The sequence below is a fragment of the Octodon degus genome, unplaced genomic scaffold, assembly GCF_000260255.1.
Source record: "Octodon degus isolate 3935 unplaced genomic scaffold, OctDeg1.0 scaffold00011, whole genome shotgun sequence".
NCBI lineage: Eukaryota > Metazoa > Chordata > Mammalia > Rodentia > Octodontidae > Octodon > Octodon degus.
This window is the reverse complement of record NW_004524587.1, coordinates 13,103,632-13,108,080: the sequence shown is the minus strand read 5'-3', so window position 1 is coordinate 13,108,080 and position 4,449 is coordinate 13,103,632. Positions and strand designations below refer to the sequence as shown.

General features: G+C 39.6%; 1 protein-coding gene and 1 pseudogene across 1 annotated transcript in view; one reads left to right on the top strand and one right to left on the bottom strand.

The window, feature by feature from the left end:
* Tango6 (transport and golgi organization 6 homolog) overlaps positions 1-4,449 on the top strand; it is a 253,744-nt gene that overhangs the window by 129,330 nt on the left and 119,965 nt on the right. The window lies entirely within an intron of this gene.
* The window catches only part of LOC105741409, a 40,384-nt pseudogene continuing 39,086 nt past the window's right edge, over positions 3,152-4,449 (bottom strand).

The following is a 4,449-nucleotide window of genomic DNA, read 5'->3' as shown; positions in this document are numbered from 1 at the left end:
ATTCATAGCAACTTTTTAAAAAGGCTTGGTAGCCAGGGAGCTGGTTCAGAGGCATAAATAGCTGCCTGGCAAGCACAAGGTCCCGAGTTAGATCCCAGGCAATAAATAAATAAATAAATAAATAAATAAATAAGACTTAGTCCATGGAAGCGTCATACATGGCTCAATGGCATCTCTGAAACCAGCCCCTGGAGCTGCTTATGAACCAAAAAGAACTTAGGTAGCTGGACCTTTCTACTATGCCAAACAGTGAGGAAGCAATTTTAGTCAGCCTGCTTTTATTGTAAAACTCCAAAATAAACCACCACTGAGACTAATAATCCCAGGAAACATTACTATACAACAAAATGAAGCTAGTCTTGATGTTTACCTTTCTCCAACAAAAGTTTAGATGACGATAATTATGGGATTTCCCTCTGCTCCTAGGGAAATTCAATTCTGATTCTAGAACTCAGTCAGTGGAGCAGCAGGATTCAATTTGAAACATTTTAGCAGAATCTTTGGCAATACCTCTATTTGTAAATTGAGGTATACCTCAATACACAGAAGCTGCCTACAGCTCAAACGAGAACATCAAAAGTAATTTGGAAAAGGAAATTGATGTTTTTGTGAAAAATAGCATCACTTAACACATTTATCTTGCCTAAGGAAAAGACAGCTTGAAAGCATTCTTCCCATGAACTATAAACGCCACAAAGACTACATACAAAGAATTTTAAAAATTAAGAAAAATTAAAAGCAGGTTGGAATTAAGAAAAAGAAAACTTTTTTCCATGTCATCATCATTTGCTATTTGGGACTAACTAGAATATGAAATAATTTTTAAAAAATAAGTAATGGATCTAACACTGGGGTATCGGAATAGTTCTAAAGTAAACAGAAAGACAGGAACCATCTATGTATGTATTCTTGGGTCTTTACAGTTTTTTCTCACTAGGTTTAAATGATTTCAGTATTCAAATTGCAGAGAGAAAAACGGAGAAAAGCAGAATATAGACAGCAGAAGTCATGAGGCAATTCCAAGGCTCGTAGTTTTTGACAATCTCCAGGGAACACAGAGCCTCCTCTTCCTATCCCACCCCGCAAGCAGACGCTTCTCTAAGGATAGCGGTACTTCTTGCTTATTCTGCTTTGACCATAAATGTATCCATCTCTACTGTTGAACCTCAAGAATTTTCATTTTGGGGGTTACTAGAAAGTGACAGTGCTGGCATAGACTGGCCTTATCCCTTTTAGGAAGGATAGGGAGACAGGAACGTTGTTTCACGTGCCTTCAGAGCAGCAAATGGAGTAGGAAACGTGAGAGCAGCTGCTCATCAACCATAAAGGCACCTTTGAGGACTGCCCAGGACACTAGACATCCTGCCCAACAGGGAGCGACACCACAGCGGAGTGTGAGTTAGGACCCTTGAGGTGAGTGTCATCTGTACGTACAGTTAGAAAAAGAAGTTTGGGTTTCATACAAAAATTATGATTTGGAAGACTAGATTTTATTTACTAGATTATTATTTGATCTGTGTAATATGAATATTTTTGTCTAATTATTCAATATCAGAGTGTGATAATCATAGACAAATAATGGGATCCTTGTTCCTCTTTGTGTTTTTCACCTATAGGTGATGAGAAAGGATGTGACAAGAACCACTCCTGCAAGTTGTCACCTGTGAGGATCCCAGCTGAGATCCCAGTGACTCTGCCCAGGAAGGCATTTATTCACAAACTCAAGTGTTGCCTTAAAATTTTTGTGTTGCTTTGTGCTATAAACCAACTCTGCCAAAAAGGAACCACAGGTTTCTTTGAAACCTGAACACAACAGTACTCACTGTTTCATGACAAAGTTCTAATTGGTCGACACATCAAAATTCATTTTATTCTCCCAGCCCTTGTAAGTAGTGGTGACACTTATTCCTGGCTTTAGAGATAAGGAAACAAAGTCATAAAAGAGTGGAAAAGTAGGCAAGAGGAGGAAGCAGTGTCTGTGCCCAGCATCTTACCTATTAGCATGTGAAGACTGGTGTAACTGGCTGCCCCTTAAAAATACACCAAGACACAACAAATTCCAAGAGGAAGCCTGCGAGAGAGAGAGAGAGAGAGAGAGAGAGAGAGAGAGAGAGAGAGAGAGAGAGAGAGAAAGGAAAGAAAGAAAGAAAGAAACAAACAGACAGATAGACAGACAGACAGACAGACAGACAGACAGACAGAATTGAATTACAAAAAAGAGAAGCCTGGGCCTGGTGGCATATGCCTGTAATCCCAGCACTTGGTAGGTTTGGAAGGGTAAGGCAGTAGAGTCATTATGAATTTGAGGTCAGCTTGGCTTGTGTAATGAATTTAAGGCTGGCCTGAACTATATTATATAGTTATTATATATATTATATAGTGAGATCCTCTCTCAAAAAAACCAGTAGCAGCACTAACTTTCAAGAAGTTACACTAGGCCAGTGATGACAAATCTTAGAGATGGAATCTCCAAACTGCAACCCAAAAGCCACTTACTTATCACAAAGTATCAACACTGCAATTAAACCTAAATACTGACGGATTAGTTTAAAATAAACAACTGTTATCAGATGCACGGCTGTTAGGGTGGCTTGGCTATTAGGGCAGCTTGGCTCACACGCTAACAGAGAGGGCTCTGTGTGCACCCGCACTCCTCCAGGCCATGCAGGCTGAATCTTAAGAGCAAGAGCTGCTGCAGCTTTTTGTTGGCTGTGTAATAATGAAGATGTTTCCTAACTTCTTGGTGTCTCAGTGTCTTCATACATGAAATGAAGATATTAATAGTGCCTGCTCATGGGGAAGTAGGAAAGTCAAAGAAAACGGTTGTTGATTCTAAAGACAAAGGTTAAATTAAGATGAACTAATGAATCTATAAGCCAGCAGATGTAGTTCAGATATATTTTTACTGACCTGTGTAACATAGAATTGAGAAAAAGTATTCTTTAATTTGTATTTCATAGACTTAGACATTGACTGATACCCTGAATATTGCTGTAAGCCTTAAGACAAACCAATCACAAAGGTGATGACCAGCATGTATATGTGCTGAATTATGGAAATTAGCTTCTGTTTGGGAGCTATTTTCTTCTTCCTTTTTAAAAATTTTTAATGATAGAAACAAAAAACACCTAAAACCGGAATTCTAGAAGAGTCACTTGTTCTTGCCTGTCTTGTATCTCGCCTCGAACTTAACCTTTGCCTCCTTCTGGGCCTTGCGCTTGAGGGCTGGGTCTCTGAAGACGTCCTTGTTGACCACCATCTTGTCCAAGGGGATGTCCACAGAGTACCTTGTGGGCGTGAGGTGGTTGTAGTTATAAACCTTCACAAAGGACTTGATCTTCCACCTCTTGGCGATTTTCTTCTTGCCCATGGTGGCTGTCACTTTGTGGGGATAGCGATCAATCCCGGCCCCCAGGGCATGGCTGTAGGGGTGGTCGGAGGGGGGAGAGCACACTGAAATGGACTTCTTTCCTTACATAAGATCGGCACATCCCAGGCATTGATAGGCTTGCTCTTGGCTTTATATAATAATCCCATCATATCTCCACCAGCATATAAATCAAAACAGAAAGACAAGAAGTGATCTCAACTTCAGTTTATATGATTTGTCTATGAGTTATAGTAGAACCTGCAAATTTAACCTAGTAAAGAAAAATTTTGGCCTTTTGCCACTTCCATCAAATACATTGAATTTTGTCTTTACCATCATTTCAAAAGATTTATAAAGATTCGAGGCCGGGGTGATGGCTTGGTGGAATAAGCGCTTCCCTGACAAGTGCAAGGGCCTGAGATCAATCCCTGGTTCCGCCACAAAAAACCCCAAAAAACAAAGATTCGACATAGCCCTGCACTGTTCCTATGAACATAGCCCTTAATTTTCCTATTCTGGGTACCTATTTCTGGCTAAAGATGATAGAACCCAAAATTCTAACCACTTAAATACTTTTATAAATAAAACATGGATCTCATGAAAGTGAAATTTATAAATATGTTTACATCCTATAAATATGTACTATTTCTATGTATCAGCACAAAGAATAAATTTGTTTGCTACACTGAAGACAAACTTGTTTGCCTCAATACTGAATCTGGGTCTCAAATATGCCAGACAAATACACTATTTTAATAAATTGTCCTCAGCCATGCATGGTGGCACATACCTACAATCCCATCATTTTGAAATGTTGAGGCAGGAAGAGCCCAAGTTTGAACCCAATGCAGGCTATTTAGTAACTCAGATCCTGCCTCAAAAAATGAGAAGTTTGTTGTGAATTACATTGAAGTGAATATTCTTGGAGCTAAATCTTTATGTAGATCCATGACAGTTTCCCAGGAAATATGTCTAAAAGTAGTACATGTTTGTTAGTGTTGGGAGGAGGGTAGCTCAATGGTAGAGGCCTTACAATTCCCAGCACTGGAGGGTGGGAGGTGTGTGTGTGTGTGTGTGTG